This window comes from Strix aluco, chromosome Z (assembly GCF_031877795.1).
Source record: "Strix aluco isolate bStrAlu1 chromosome Z, bStrAlu1.hap1, whole genome shotgun sequence".
NCBI classification, from domain to species: Eukaryota; Metazoa; Chordata; class Aves; order Strigiformes; family Strigidae; genus Strix; species Strix aluco.
In genome coordinates this window covers 31,002,655-31,019,997 of record NC_133971.1, presented here as the reverse complement: position 1 = coordinate 31,019,997, position 17,343 = coordinate 31,002,655, and the positions used below count along the sequence as shown (strand labels likewise).

At 37.0% G+C, this 17,343-nt stretch overlaps 1 protein-coding gene and 1 long non-coding RNA gene across 2 annotated transcripts in view; both read right to left on the bottom strand.

Moving 5' to 3' along the window:
• Positions 1-387: 387 nt before the first annotated feature.
• LOC141918290 (uncharacterized) lies at positions 388-4,483 on the bottom strand. The gene is made up of 3 exons (XR_012621650.1): positions 4,400-4,483; positions 1,711-1,898; positions 388-481 (listed from the first exon to the last, which is right to left on the bottom strand). It is a non-coding gene; the product is annotated as an uncharacterized LOC141918290 (long non-coding RNA).
• A 6,490-nt stretch (positions 4,484-10,973) lies between these two features.
• The window catches only part of LOC141918078 (uncharacterized), a 39,978-nt gene continuing 33,608 nt past the window's right edge, over positions 10,974-17,343 (bottom strand). The window contains exons 8-9 of the transcript XR_012621563.1: positions 13,020-13,143; positions 10,974-11,138 (exon numbers count right to left, since the gene is read on the bottom strand). The gene's annotated coding sequence lies outside the window, so the exon portion shown is untranslated. The remainder of the gene's footprint in view (positions 11,139-13,019; positions 13,144-17,343) is intronic.

Genomic DNA, 17,343 nt, shown 5'->3' with positions numbered 1-17,343 from the left:
ATCAGGCCACAGTGCCAGACGACTGTCTCCATGGCCCTGTTATTTTATCCACACACAAAGAAAGATAAAGATACATTCAAGAGAGCTACATCTTCCATGCATATTTCACTAATGATTACATACTGAGGTAGCAGCTTTGGCTCAGGGCCCGTTGCTCAGGCTTCAATACTTCCACCTTTTACATCAGAATAGGTGGTTTGTTATAACTTAGTATAATACCTATTAGCACAATGCTTATCAGTTATAAAATATACAGGATTCATCTATAGGTCAACTCTGGCTTGGGCCGAGTTGTCCAAGCCTTAGCACTTCACTATTCCGGTGGAAACATACTGAGAGAGAAAACAAGGGTGGCTGACTTAATTAACCTTATTTAAACTTGATGAAGAGAGCAAAACCAAATGCAGATAATGCAGCAAGCATGCATAAGAATGGTATCCTATATGTAGAGCTGACTGTTCTTTCCATCATGTAAGGAGAGCTATGAAAGACAGAAAAGTTGTGACAGTAAGAGTTCATAACATAAATACTTTTATTTGATTATGATAGGAACAGAACTGCTAACAACTCTGCCTTATTAAAGATTTTATATGTAGCAATTTTTCTTCTGCCAGAAGGGTTGAGGTGTTAGAAAGTGTGGGTTCTATGGCAGCTAGAATGAGACTTACCCTAAGCAGGGTAAGCGTTCAGGGCAACAGAGCAGTGAGTGTTTTGCCCTGACTAAGAAATATTTTGAAACATATTATAAAACAGGCCACCTATATTTGTTTTTATTTGCAGTGAGAAAATCCCTGTCCTGAGGACCATACAGCCTGGAGCAGATGCTGCCTGTTTCTTTAATACATTGTACCTGTTCATGGAGTGATGTACTTAGAGCTCAGTGAAGTAAAGTAAGCCTTAAATTATACTTTATATAATGTGTATTTATATAATTTTATACAGTAGCTAATGTGAAAAAGGTAAAAAGAAGTAAGGATATTGCATCATTCTAATAATCCCCAACCAGAGCTAAATCAAAAGTCCACAGTTTCCTCATGTAATTCTGTTGATTCTAGAAAAGTTTCTTTAAGAATGAATTTAACTCAGTATATACTTTTGTCTTTTAAAAGCTAGCTAATTCATGTTAATAAAGTTGTCATCCTTAATTATTTCAGATGTCAGTAATTTTTACAGTGAAAAGTAACACTTAATGAGATAACAGCCTTTTCTCCATATATGATTTGAGATTTTTTTCTTAGTTTGAATTTTTCATTTCAATTTAGATATCAGTATGATATATTACAACGTGTAAGAGCAGTTGATTTTTTGATGGAAATGCAGTGATTTTATCAAGAATTATTGTATTAAAATTGTGTTTCAAATCTTACACTACTGAAATGGGTAATGAGACATGTTTTCTTTCAAGGTTTCATTTATAAATTCTGTGGTATTATGTCCAGATCTAACTGTATTGCATTCCCTATATATAGTATTTATAGTTCTATAGTTTATAGTTATAATATAGAGAAATATTCTATGTGTATGATAAAACCAGTCTTCTATAGCAAGGCAGATAAATGTTAAATTATTTAATAAGTGCTTGAGAAATTTAAATGTCAAGTAATGTTACTAATACTTAGTCAACTGTGAGTTTTTAGGTATTAAGGATGAACTCATTGTGTAAGCATAGAAGTTAGAAAATCAAGAGTAGACCCAGTCAAAAATACTCACATTTTATTAGGTAAAAGGAGATAGACATATCTAGTTTATGTCCTGTTGTCCGTTCTTTCTCTGACTCAGAAGTGACAGCCTCTGCAAGTTTGAGCCTCTGTTATTTTTGAGAGGATATGAAAGGATGATGTATGGGGCCATTTAATGCTTTCCGTATGACCATTATCCTTCATGTACCTGGTATTTCTCTGTAAAAGACAGAGAGCTGTAAACACAGTCTTATCCTAGAGTCATATCCAGTCCTCAAAACTTGTCTTAATTAGAAGGAAAAGCACCAAAGCCTTGGGTTTTTTTAGAGGTCTGTGTGTTTTCTCTCCATGGTTTTAGATTTGTGAGACTCTTTTCTCGCACTTCTTAATGATATTTTCTTACATTTTTCTCAATGTGACAGGGTACTTTGCAAAGTTATAAAATTTTAAAAGGTAAAATTAAAAACCTTTCCTGAAGCTACAGCCTTCATTGTGGTAGGCCTAGAGTTAGGATAAATAAGTTGCTGTGTTTCCAAATAATGTCACTCTGTTGTTGGTGAGAATTAAAGCTATTTGAATTTGTAGCTGGTGATCTTATGAGCTAGCTCAGGCTAGCAAAATAAATATGTAAGTATGATAGCAACTAATAGAGTCCTGATGTGACTAAAACTTGAACTTTACTGTAAGCTACTGTTCAATTGCAGAATTTATAAAAAAACATTAACTTTCCTTATAATCCCATCTTTCTATTTCCATCTGAACCTGTATGATTAGCGTAATTGATTTTTATTGCTCTACTACATTTTTTGCTTCAGGTGAGCATCCTGTGTTACCAGCAGGGTGCGTGTCACTGTTGTTGGCATTGCACAGGTAGAAGAGAGACTGTTGTGATACCGTAACTGAATCTGGAGGATTAGCAACTGGAAACGGCTCATGTAAAATTCATGAAAGTATAGCGAATCAAGTCTTCCATTGGTTTTAATTGAACTTTTCCAGGGAATCACAAACTAGCAGTTGTGAAGTCTTCCGTTAATTGCAAAGTAAAATTTATGTTGCATCTGAACCAAGCTTTCTAGAAAAACTCATTTAAAATCAGTAGAGCATTTATAAAGCTGTCTTGACTTAGATTTTGATAAAATTGCTCCTTGAAAACCAGTAGAACATTTGTATTGAAGTTTCAGAAGTGGCAAATCTATAGTTCATCTCCTTTCATTTCACTAAGGTTGGATTAATGAAGTGGCAGAACTTTACAGCTAGATTTATTATATATGGGACATGCAGAATGGCAGGGGTTTCAGCTTCAGTTTCCCAACTGTTTTAAAAGATCACTCCAGATCTTTAGATTGAAGAACTGCATCCTGTAAAATTGAATGGAACTGATCACTCTAAAATCTTTTATGATCTCCTTCATGTTTCTGAAATCTCTAGGTATGCCATTCAACTCTTGCATAATCAATTAAAACAACTCATCTCACCTTCAACACTGTGACGAACTGTATTTTAATTAGTGAGGTGGCTGAAATGTGGAAAAATATTTCTGATTTGAGAGTATGTGAAAAATAATCACAATGAGAATTTTTATTGCAAAATAATAAACCTACAAAAACAGGTTAATAGCAGAAACATCAAGGTAAATGTAATTATATGGGTGTTGCAATATCCAATGCTAATGTTATTTTTCAATAAAGTTTAAAAATTTATTTGGTGTAAGCTATTGTAGATTTCTTGCACAATTGCTGTTTTATGTAACAGAGGACTCCTGCATTCTTCTGCACTCCTGGTAGTGCAGAGAAAAGTGTACTTCAACAGTTTTTCAGCTGACTTTTAAAGAAACAAATCAGAAAATAATCTTTTAAGTGGTTATATTAACCAAAAAAGATGTGTGGAAGCCTTGTCATTCACACCCCTCAGGAAAAGTTTCCGAAGTTTGCGAAGGAATATTTTTACCACATAAATCTAGAGTTGTTTTTCCATACATGCAAAAGGACTCAAATAGAGACCCCATTTGTACAAACCTCATATGAAATCTTATCTAAAATACTGTTTAACATCATCAGGACAGCGTAGTTTAACTAGGGATAGATACAGAATACTGTTTCTGGGATAGTCTACAGAATAGAGAACCTGTCTGAGAAGACTAGAAGGGTTGACTTGTTCAGGGCTAAAGACAACAGGTGAAAAAAGTGAGAAAATAACAACTGTATGAGTTCAGGTACAGTGTCCCACAAGGACAAATTAAAGCTTCAGAAAAATTTGAATCATTTTTAGGCTGGCAAGTTGGTTTCTAATGAGCAGAAGTTGAGGGGTAAAGGGTGGTCTTTATTTTCAGATTATCATACAACAGTAGTATTCTGTATGTTTTTTTAATTTCTGTACCTTGCCAAGACATGTAAGATAATTTTATATGGAAGGTAGTTGCATGACTGATGGCTTTGCTACATCAAACTGGATCAACTAACTCTAGATCAATCTGGAAAATTAAGCTGGACCCAGAATCCCATAATTTCTTTGTGGCGTAACATTTCTCACTAGAAAATCATTATTTCCACTGACTTCTGTTTCGTTTACAGTCTGAATTTGAAGTGTCACTTTTCCTTTAAAAATCTTCAGGTAGGTTGGAGCCTTACTACCTAAGATACCACCATTTCTCTGTGAAGTAATCGCTGCAGGACTGAAGCTGTCCCACGATCTCACCGTAAGTCGTCTGTAAGTTGACTCACCTTGTCAATTTACAGAGTTTCAAATTCCAATTCTTCTCCAAACTTGACATGATGGCACCATATTTAACCCAAATCGGAAATCCTTGTGAATCCAGGTATGACTGTAGGTCAACTGGGTCTGGTCAACCAAAACAACAACATTAACCCTAACTCATATAACAGCTCCCAATAAGGCAGCACTAACCCTAGCTCATCAGTCCAAAACTTTCTTCCTAGATTAATATAACTATAATCCTAGTACATCAGTCACTGTAAGTGGGAACACTAGCAATAGCGCATGTCAGGAAACCACTTCCAGGTCTAAACCTAGGCCTAATGACATGTGTCAATAATTTATAAATCTGTAAGAAGACAATATTAGTATGGATCACATCAGTCTAATTCTAGGTCTTTCACTAGCTCAACAAAGCATGCTAATCCTCCCTGAAACCCTAGCCCAGCAGAGTCAGCTTCCAGCCTGATCTAGCCTTTCACCCATAGCAGAACCAGCCTTTACTGTTGAACATCACCCTTTGCTATTCTCTTTCCAAACTGAAATGCTAACCTCATTTTACTGCCTTTAATTGCTTCTTATGTATCTGTTAACCTAGGACTGAAGGTTCTGCTTTTGCAATTATGTTAGTGCATATCCTCACCTCTGAAAATCAGTGCTGTTCTGAAGAAAAAGCTGAATCTGCTTGGCCCCATCAAAAAACAAAGATAATGTTGGTAGCTCTCAAACAATGCGTTCAACATTTTACCAGTTTACTCAGAAACAAGCATATAAATACTTGAAAAATCAAGCACTGATTATTTAATCCTGTTTGTCTAGCAGCTTAAAAAAGTGAAAAGTGCAAAAAGGAAAAACATTTCAGGTAACTATATCTTAATTATAAAGATATATATTTATGAAAGATGAAGCAATTAGTCCTCATTAGGGAGCACATGCTTGCCAAATTTTTACTTAGTTTAAGTACAGCTGGTTTTTAGTTGCATAATAAAATATACTGTTTGATCTGCTGAAAATGTATTCATTTGTAAGTGTGTATTTGTACTTATATAGTGCTCAGATTATTAATTTCAAGAGAGACAAGTAGTTGAAAGCTGAAACTGTGTGTACCAAGGCCAGATTTTTTTTTCTCAGTATCATAAGCTTCAGAAAATATGTTCGCAAAGGAACTAGAGTGTCTTTCATAATCAGTTTGTCTCTACTGAATATTGCTTCAGTATAAGGAAATCAACAGAAATCAAAATGAAGAGGATGTGTACTAAAAAAGACTAAGTGCTGCAAACATGTAAGTAATATAAGGTCTGTTGAATTACATTATGCCTATTCTTGTATGTTTTTGCAGAATCATAGAATGGTTTGGGTTGGAAGGGACCTTCAGAGGTCACCTAGTCCAACCCCCCCTGCCATGAGCAGGGACATCTTCAACTAGACCAGGTTGCTCAAAGCCCCGTCCAACCTGGCCTTGAACACTTCCAGGTAGGGGGCATATCCCACCTCTCAGGGCAACCTGTTCCAGTGTTTCACCACCCTCATTGTAAAAAATTTCTCCCTTATATCCCGTTTGAATCTACCCTCTTTTAGTTTAAAACCCTTGTCCTATCACTACAGGTCCTGCTAAAAAGTCTGTCCCCATCTTTCTTACAAGCCCTCTTTAAGTACTGAAGGCCGCAATATGGTCTCCCCAGAGCCTTCTCTTCTCTAGGCTGAACAACCCCAAATCTCTCAGCCTGTCCTCATAAGGGAGGGACTCCAGCCCTCTGATCATCTTCATGGCCTCCTCTGGACCCGCTTGAGCAGGTCCACATCTTTCTTATGCTGGGGGCCCCAGAGCTGAACACAGTACTGCAGGTGGGGTCTCACAGGCGCAGAGCAGAGGGCAGAATCCCTTCTCTCAACCTGCTGGCCACACTTCTCTTGATGCAACCCAGGATATGGTTGGCTTTCTGGGCTGCGAGCGCATGTTGCTGGCTCATGTCCAGCTTTTCATCCACCAATACCCCCAAGTCTTTCTCCACAGGGCTGCTCTCAATCTACTCATCACCCAGCCTCTATTGATACTGGGGATTGCCCCAACCCTGGTGCAGGACCTTGCACCTGGCCTTGTTGAATCTCATGAAGTTCACATGGGTGCACTTGTTGAGCTTGTCCAGGTCCCTCTGGATGGCATCCTGTCCCTCAGGTGTGTCAACCACATCACTCAGCTTGGTGTCATCTGCAAACTTGCTGAGGGTGCACTCAATCCCACTGTCTGTGTTGTTAATGAAGATATTAAACAATACTGATTCCAATACAGACCCCTGAGGGATGCCACTCATCACTGATCTCGATCTGGACATTGAGCCATTGACCACTACTCTCTGGATGTGACCATCCAGCCAATTGCTTATCCACCAAGTGATCCATCCATCAAATCCATACCTCTCCAATACAGAGAGAAGGATGTTGTGGGGAACTGAGTCAAAGGCCTTACAGAAGTCCAGATAGATGACACCAGTAGCTCTTCACCTGTCCACTGATGTAGTCACTCTATCATAGAAGGCTACTATGTTGTTCAGGCAAGACTTGCCCTTGATGAAGCCATGCTGGCTGTCTTGAATCACGTCCCTGTCCTCCATGGTCCTTCGCATAGCTTCTAGGAGGATCTGTTTCATCATCTTCCCAGGCACAGAGGTGAGGCTGACAGGTTGGTAGATCCCAGAGTCCTTCTTTCTACTCTTTTTAAAAATGGGTGCAATGTTTCCCCTTTTCCAGTCATTGGGGACTTCACCTGACTGCCATGACTTTTCAAATATCATGGAGAGTGACTTGGTAACTACACCAGCCAATTCCTTCAAGACTTTGGGATGCATCTTGTCAGGTCCTATAGACTTATGTATGTTCAGGTTCCTCAGGTACCTGATCTTCTCTTACAGTGGGAGGGACTTTGCTCCCCCAGTCCCTGCCTTATGGTCCATCCACTCGAGAGGTGTGGGAAGAGAGATTGCCAGTGAAGATTGAAGCACAAATGTTGTCAAGTACCTCAGCCTTCTCATCGTCCATCATTACCAGTTTGCCATTCATGTTCATCAATGGGGTTACACTTTCTTTGACCTTCCTTTTCTGGCTGACATACCTTTAGAAGCCCTTCTTGTTATCCTTTCTGTCCCTTGCCAAGTTCAGAACTGGGTCTTTTGTGACTTTAGCTACAAATACTGGTTATCTAAAAGATAACATTATAAACTTGTAAAGAAGATTACTATCTATTTTACCTCTTGAAAACCTTTGTAATTTTATCAGGCAGTTTTTAGTGGCAATAGAGTTTATCTTTTTAGAAATATTTCTATTCTTGACTATCCATCAGAGAAGTGATTCATGAACTATGTAAAACCCAAACCAGAAAAGTGCAAGGCATTTCTAAATGATTCATATTTAGTCCTCATTACACAGAAAATGCAGATCATCCTTGTCCTTTGTGGCGATCCCAGGGGCCTAGAGAAGGTTGGAGGGCTTTGTTGTGCCATTAGTTTACTGGAACCACTGAACAGCTCAAAACTTTCTGGTTAAAGAGCTAAACCTTTGTAAAGATGAGTAGGAGAAGTGGAAGTAACCTCATATCAGTGCCTAGCACTTCTGGAGCTTCTGGTGTTGAATGCAGACCTCTGAGTGAAGAATTTAAGCTAAGTGCACATGGTGCGCTAAAATTAGATGCCCAAGAAGGACATCCAAAACAGGCAGCATGATGAGAAGGGAGCTATTTAAATTTGGTATGGACAGTTTGTATCTGTCTAGGTCTAGAAGGACAAAAACAATAAGGGAAACGTTAAATTCTGTTTTGCAGATAATACAAACAGATCAAACAGCTAATTCTGCCACTTAGTTACTGGAACCAATTTCTAAAAACAAGGGCTTATTTAATTGCTTTCAAAGATATGGACAAAGTCCAATTTTTTAACAAAAAAGTCAAGAATATATTAGGACAGCAAGGTATACTGTTGTTATCAATTCCATTCTTCTAAGCTATCTTTTGCAAGATGAAGTTTCCTGGGACATATAATGAGTTTTTATGCATGTACATATGTGTGGGTATTTTATTATCAATTTGTTGTACTCAAGTTACAGACTAGTTTGAATCTCCATCATTTAGTTGCAGAAATTCTGCAGTTGTGAGCCAAAGAACATAACTGATATGCAAAGCCAAGAAGCTACTGTTATTCTAAGTAAAATCTTAATAGTCCAAGTAAATGCTTAATCAAGAATTAGTATTAGTCTATTTAAATATATATCACCACTTATAGTTCAGACTATGTACAGTTAAAACTGATATAAGCAAACTTTCTAGTATCTACCCCTTTCTTTGATCGGATGCTAACCTTTCCACTGATCCTCTGAGTATGAAGCATTAATGGCTTCAGTTTGGGGACTGCATCTTGAGCCTGTCACTGAGAGGAGCATGATACTGATGGTGGGGTTTCTTCCTCCTCCTTGATAGCAGGAGTAAAATATTGCTGATGATGATTTCTTTCTCCTCACTCAAGGATCTGTTTGGAATCACTTTTATATGTTTGTTAATATATGTCACACATTGCTCTTTCTTCATCAGACCACAAGTCCTGGGTACATCAAAATGTACTGTAATATGTGGTTTACATATGTTGGATACTTGTTCTTTGTTCTGTTACCACTAAGACTGGTTTTATGCAGCTCCCAAGACTGCAGTCCTCTAATGACCAGTAATAGACTGATGAGTTGCTTATAGCCTGAGGACCCCACTATCATTCTGTAGCTAGGCCTCTACCGTCATTTGGTTTCTCTAGCCCTCAATGCTGTGTTTTATTATAGGGTCATAGATATTTCATTACCTCCCAGTGCCATCTGTTAGTTCCAAAAGGCAACAATACAGTAGGCTGCAACTTGACTGTGACTGTAGGCATTACAATACACAGCAGTGCAATGTTAAGCAAAAGGTAAAGTATAATACAATAATAGGTAGTAGTCACCTATTACCTAATAGGAGATAATGACCAAAAGAATTAGATAAGTGCTCATAGAATAAAACAAACAAAAGCAGAACTCCAGGTGGGCCAAAGTAAATCCAGACAAGTCCTAAGGCTTGCATTGTTAGTTTAACACAAAATCTGTGTCCTATTACAAGCACTTGCATGCTGCATTTACTGGGCTTTAAGGCTACAACTTTAATATAACTACAAGCTAAGAAAAGCATAGGCAACACTGCATATGAATTAGAGTAACATTTGCAGTTTCTCAAACTGGTATCAGTATTAGTTGAGCTTGCAGATCTCATGTTTACGTGATACACATTTTCAGCTGATCAGGAGGAGGGAGGTTCCTCTGCGGGGCTGTGGTATATTAACACTCCAATGGCTGTGTAAATCAAATTGGGGATTGTTTTTGTCTGAAGTAGAAATATAATTGTACTATATGTCTTAAATATTTAACTGCCTCGGTACTTCCAGTGACAGGACATGTGGGAATGACTCAAAGCTGCATCACAGGAAGTTCAGACTAGGTATTGGGAAAAAATTCTTTACTGAGAGAGTGGTCAAACACCAGAACAGGCTTCCTGGAGAGGTGGTTGATGCCCCAAGCTTGTCAGTGTTTAAGAGGCATTTGGACAAGGTCCTTAATAACATGCTTTAATTTTTGGTCAGCTCTGATGTGGTCATGCAGTTATACTAGATGACTGGTTTAGGTCCCTTCCAACTGAAATATTCTATTCTAGTCTAGTCTAGTCTAATTATTTACAACACATTACTATGCCCACCATGACAGACCAATTTAAAAAAAACCTGTGAGAGAAAATTAAGCAACCTGTTCCGTTAACTAATGGCTATTCTGATGACAGCTTGCACACAAGGTCTCTGTACTTTGTTCCACTATCTGATTATAAGCTTAAATACTTTCATAGCTGTATGTAATGTTATTTATATAACATTATATTTATAGCTAGGGCCACAACAGACCCAGCCCTACAAAAACATAGGTGTTCAACTGACCTTACACTACTTAAAAATGTCTTAGCTGCAAGTATCGTATCAGCCTCTTCCAGTAAGATGGGTATTTAAGCCTTTTAGCAGAACGAGCACATTATTCCAGAGAGGACAATATTCATAGTCACATATCTTACATCCCACTCTTGGACCTCCTCTGCTTTTGTTCTGTCTGTGAGCCTCTGGCACTTAGTCCTGATTTATTCTAAAGACTGCCTATTCCACATTGGAAAGTAAAGGATTTTATCAAGTCTTGCCGTTGTTGCTCCAGTTATTCTGTATATGTGTAGATAAAGACATTGCCTGAGTTTGTATTCAACATGCATTGACACAGCTGTAGGCAAGTAGACAAGATTTTGCCTCTGTTTGTGTTATAATAACATTGATTCTCTGTTTCCATCCTCAGTTATCTTTTTTCATTCTATAAGTAATCTGCTCTGTTAAAGAAAGAGTTATAAACTAGGTGCAGCCTAACTCTGTACCTGAGCTGATTATTCAGGGAGCTCTTCTCAGTTTTTGTGGAATCTGGCAGTTTGCTAAAAATAGGTTGAAGTTTGCTTTAACTAAAATCCCTAAAATTGTCTCAGTACAATAAGGTATCACTTTCTAAAGACAATGTAAGACAGTACTTCCAGGTGGTTAATTCCAGCTTCTATAAGTGATTGTGATTTTAGTTTGCAGTGATGTCATTCTGACCATTTGTATGTCCAGTGTGGTATAAAACTATCTGCCTTCTGTACACCATAGCTGCCATCCTTCATTTCTGGGGAAAAAAAAAAAAAAAAGCACATTTTTAATATCCCCATGGTGCACACAGAGCGACACATTCAACATATCAGATAGTAACTATAATGCATTGAAACAATGAAGACTGAAAAAAATCCAGTGTAAATGTTGAATGCTATAGTAACATTACAATATTCAGTAGAATAGTTCTTAGACATCCGTGGAGTTTTATATGAGTAAGGGATGTAAGATGGTTTCCCAAGAGAATGAATCTGTGACTGGTGACAGAATCAGCTGATTATCTCAATTATTTTTATGATCCCTTTATTTTAAAATGTTGTTTAGTTGTCTGGTATTTAACAGAATGAGCGGACACAAAAAGGAAGAATTAAGTCATTTCATACTGCTTTATGGGATATAGACCAGAAATCTGAGACATTTTAGGAATTTTTTCAGAGATATCCAGGAATTTTATAACTCATGTAGGTGATTTTATCAGGTAATAGACTTTGCAATAAAATCTCTTTAGGAATACTGCTAGAAATGCAACCAAGTGGAAAAACAGAGAAATAAAAAAGGCTTTAGCTTTTCAACACAGGATGTGAATTTGTGTTGCACTTTACTCATGGTAACTGCAGACCCTGCCTTGTGTTAAATTGTGGAGAACATACAATCACAGATTTTACCATCTGATCTAAAACTAATACATCAGAAAAATTCAATGTAATCAGCTCTTTGATCTGACATATCCTGTGGTAACACCATTGCTAGAGGCAACTAAAGAAAGGAGTGAGCAGGGCTGCCTGGTTTAGGATCAACTTGCTGTTAAAAGTAACATGAATCCACAACTGCAAACTTGAACTGCTGCGAGGACCAATGTGTACACTGACCAACACCTCCCCTTTTTATCATTCTTGACTTCCAGAAGCTGAGTATTTTCAACATGTCTCTGTTCCTGATTTTTCTTTGCCATGTTGCCTTTAAAAGGTTTCCAAGGAGGATGGATCACTTAGTGTTAGGATGACTATGTCTGTCACTTGCTGTAGTGTATTATAAGAGGATGGAAGTGCCAGAATCTAACCCAATTAATTTTATTTTTTTGCCAGTATACTCCATGTGGTTTCAGGTTTTTTTGTTGTGGTTGTTACATATAGCTGTTCCACTGTCTTTTACACTTGCACGTTATCAGCCACTCTTTTGTACAGGAAACTGAAGTTCGTTGTTTTGGGAGGACACATTGCATTTGCAAACCTGTGGACCACAAATGCAGATCTTTTTCATCTGTTCTGAGGAAGGTTTCCTGGGGCAGTGGAACTTGCCTCATGCAGTTACAACATGGTAATACGGTGCTCAACGAAATGCGGAACCAGAGAGTGGTAAGGGGGCCATCCAGTGGACTGTTGTGAAACACACAGCCAAAGCAAATCAAAATTAAATAATCTGAGAGTTTTTTCTGCTTTTTGGTTGCAAGATGTTGAGTGTTGTGCTTTTGTACAAAACCTGGTTGTACTATTAAATGCCAAATTCCTTTACTTTTTGAGTTCATTGTAAAGAACTAATTTTCTCCAAAGCGTGAAAGTTTTTGAAGATCGGGATATGGAGCTGCATTTTCTAGAATACTCATTCAATTAAATCATAAACACCAAGCTCCTTTTTCTTTCTTTTTTTTTTTTTTTTCAGTTTATGTAATGGCAAGGGAAATGTACCATATAAAAATGAATGAGGCTGGAAGATATTCCTTCATCCCTTTGATTTCTATTCGGAAATACAGTTTAATCCTAATGCTTTTAGTTTTGAGTGTGCGATATTTTAACTGAATTTAAAGGCTTCCAAATTCTCATTAGAGGTTTATTTAGATTCTTTTAAAAGATTCTTACAGATTATTTATGGATGATTTATATATGATTTGTTCACTTACCAGAGTAAACTGAAAAGCAATGGAAAATATGACTTTTAATGCTCATAGCAGCACAAGATCCGCAATCCAGAAGATTTTAGATTATAGCTGAAGGAGTAAGGAGAAATTGCCAGTATTTCATAAGCTTGGAGAAAATGTTAATGGAAAAGAAAATAAAGTTTTATCGTTATTCCCAATAACATAACAGGTAGTAGATTTTTCCTATCATTCTTACTGATCAAAACTTAATCAGGGATTGATCATCAGTAAAAAAACTTGACTTTGTTTCTTGGTAAAGGATGGCTTAAATACTTATAATGTTAGATATAATCACAAAGTCATCAAAACATGCAACAGAACAAATGTTAATCGAAAAGGTAGGAAGAATTCAGCACAATACTAGAGATGGCTTTCAAATTTTTATTCCTTCCTGTACAGTGTACATGCCTTCCTGAGACATGTTTCTCCTCTGATCACCATTAAAAACTATCAGTATAAAACAGAATCTTTTGCTGAAGGTCACTTGACATAACAGTAAGTGTAGTTTATGAAGGAAGCCTGTCCTTTTTTATCTCAGACAACTTCAAGTACTTTGTGGTTTTTTTTAGTCACCGTTTACTGAAAGGTAAGCAAAGCAAATTTTGGCTAATCTTCATGAGTAGTCTACGTAACTATGTGAAGAAACTATGAATTTAGCCAGGATACATTATCAAATAATTGATGTAGTTCCACAATGAATAAAAATATATGGAGATCATGTTCATAACATTTTATTTTCTTTTATTAGGAATACAATAAGAAATGTAGGTAATATTATTTGTTACTTCACTGTCTTTTAGATATCAAATTTGAGAGCTTTAAGGATGTTTTAATCACTTTTTAAACTTATTTATTTTACTACAGAATCTGGAAGCCCATAAGTCTCTTATGGGTCTAAAACAAATGCACATACAAAATTGAGAGGTGCATATGCAGTAGATCAGGGTATAATTTCTTAGTGCTGTAGTGTATGAACTATAGCTCTGGCTGACATAGCATTGCAAAGTCTTATGTCAGTTTGGTCAGCAATTTCCTCCTGTGAATTTTGTCCTACATGCCTATGCAAATTTGCCTGTTAGACAAATAAAAGCCTGGCTACAATTTATTTACTTCTGTGTTGGCTGAAAGCTGTGCTTAGAATTGTGTTAAATTGTTACAGTTGTGTTTTTCTGATCTGGTTGATTGTTGGACTATTTTGGAAGCATTCCTTTAGTCTATGAAAACGTGTTTGCTGCTGTTACATTCAAAACAGAGTTATTTTATATTTCATAGAGGAAGAAAGACTGGATTGGATAATTATTTTTATATTTGCACTAATATTAATAATTTGTTTTCACTGAGAAATTAAAGCACTTGAAAATCATATATTCCAGGAGAAACACTCCTCCTTTTCAACTTTTTACTGCCCTGTAGTTTGGGGATAGTTGACTGGTAACAGAGAACTGAGCAGGTGCTATTCTTAAATGCAGTTTGGTCCCTATTCTTTATATATTCACCAAATGAATGCCATGTGCAGCTCAGGTGGTTTACTGGTATTCCATAAGTCCAAACTGGAAATTGCCTTTCTGTAAGAAAACCACAGTATATAGGCTCATCCCTTTGATCAGGAAGAGCAACACCTTCATAATAGTTGTTGCAATGGGTAAGGATTGCATTTGGACAGAGTTGTGCATGTGTTGATTCAAAAGTTCACAATGCAATCTTGTGCTGAATTCTCTCATTTAAACACAGTGAGGTAGAAAGTCATGTGTCAGGATCCTCTGCTCCAGGGACAGCCTCCCATAGTTATCTAGCTATACTGTAAGTCCAGAACAACTTGAAATATAGTGCAAAGTGACCATATTTCACATACTTATCTCACAGGAAGTTCTGTATTTTAAATAAAACAATGCCATTTTATTTTGTCCTTTCTTTCTGTGAGTCCAATAAAACCCACTTTAGGCCGTTTAAAATGTATTTATATAAATGTAAATAACTATTTTAAAAAGCAAACATTAAGGAATTGTAAATAACTTATACTTACTTAAAAGGAACGATTTGATAATTTAATTAATGATGGCAAAAGAATTCATGCTGCTCTGAGATACAAGGCTTTCAGACCTGATACAGTATACACTGCATGCCACGTTTCCTGCTAACTCAAACCAGATAGAAAATGGTGCTTTCTCTTTTCTCATGGTAATTTTATTCCCTGCCCTCTTTGCTTCTTGTTTTTTTCTGTTTCTATTCATTTTTTTTGGTAGTATTGGCTAGAAGAATACAGTTTCTTGCCAACACTGGGCTTTTTTGTATGTTGGGGGAGGAAAGATCAACAAATAGACCTTCTGTATTGATTTCCAGCAGAACTGAGAGTAAGTAATCCAACACTTATCCTTCTTGCATCTGTTTGTAAAGGTCTGGGGGTGGTGAAGCAGTCTGACTTTAGAATATAATAATGGGTTTTTAAAAAAAATGGTAATTTAAGAACATGTAATAATTTTCCATGGTGGAGCTGATAAATAAAATACTTAAACTAAAATGGCTGTTCTGTCATAGAATGTATTTCATAGGCTTACTTTTACTGTTAGAAATATTTCAGTATGTTATAGGATTCATAGCTACTATAAGAGCAACTCCTTTACAGAAACTAAACTGCTAGATAAGAATGTAAAACAGTCCATCTTATAATCTCTTTCAGCATCTAAAGCAAAAATGGACATATCTTTCCATCTAGGGATTCAGAGTTATTTTTCTTCCCATAGAGTTGTTAACTGAGACAGAATAGCTGATCTTTTCCTAGACTTTGATCATGCGGCAGCACCAAGCTATATTTGATTCATCTGTTTGCTGAACTTAGCAGTTACTGGAGAATACAAAGCATTTTCACAGTGCACCCTGATAAAGGGGCACTTTATTTCTGAGATTAAATTTTGAGTCCATGAAATCATATTCCAGTTAAGAACCCATTTTCAAAGTAAATTGATTTCAAAACATGAGTTAAAATTATTTTCAAGTTTTACATCGTCCTCTGACTTTCTTCTGCCAAATATGAGGCTTTAGAACCGTATTTTCATGTTTTAAGCAAATGTATTCTCTTGTTGCTATGTTAAAGACCCATTCAAACAGATGAGGATTGAAATACAGTCTTGATTGTGCAGCTGAACCGGCAAGTTTTCAAGAGTCAGAACAGTTACTAGGAGATCTGAGAAACCATAATTCACAGTAGCCCTAAAGCCTTTCTAGAGTCTGCCTCTGCCAATACTAGCAGGTTCCAAACAAAAAACCTCAGAGACACTGTTTTCTTAATGCCAACTCCTTAGCCCTGCCACCCCACCCTGGTTAATCTGGCCCAGAAACCGATATGCTTTTTTTTAATTATCTCAGGCACTTGTGCATTACCAGTGTGCACCACTTTTTTAAAAGTGTGATTGGTGTTTTGGCCTATTTCAGTCCAAAGTAAGAGCAGCATGAAAAACATTGGTGTTTTAACACAAGCTGAAGCATAACATTCAGACCCAAGGAAACTGATGGTGGCAGTACCACTGCATTCAGCAGTACAATTGTACATAGCATCTTTAAATATAGCTGAACTTTACAGTTCAGCAGTGGAATCTAGAGGACTCAGGGGCAGCTCTCCTATTAGGAACAATGTTGTTCATTACCACCATGAATCACCTTGGTAAAGTCTTCATTTTCTTTGTGCTGAACACAGACAGAAGCAGACCAAATGCCAACAACAAGGTGGGGGTCATCACCACAAAAAAGGGTAGTGGTGTAGACCCCAGGGAGGTGGGAACTGACTAAAAAGCATCACAGGTGCCACTGTTACATCTCAGATTATAGCTCACATTGCAGTGTCTCTGTCTTTGCTCCAAACAATGCCTTCATCAGAATGCCTTCTGCCTTCGTCGACAGTTAAGTAACACAGAATAGATTTATGTAATAAAATTATTTTAACTGTTAATAAATTAACATCTTAGTGTATAGCAAATAATCTCTTTGCCAAATGCATATCCCACTGTGATAAGGTGTATAAATGGAATTACACTAATATGTCTCTGGATTCTCTTATCAGGAACTTATTAGATAAACAGTAGCTGTTCTGTTCGCTAGCACTAATACTGCAGAATTGCCCACAAAGTAGCTCCATGCTGGGAGTGGGAGAATCGCTTATCAACAGCTACTTCATCCTAACTGTTAAAAAAATGTTATTAGTAGAGTTGTTAAAAGAGTAAATGGGTTCATTGCATTTATTTAGTGATTAAGGATCTGTAGTCAGAACTGGGACCTCACTGAGATGTTTTTGGTTTAAACATGGTTTGTTTAG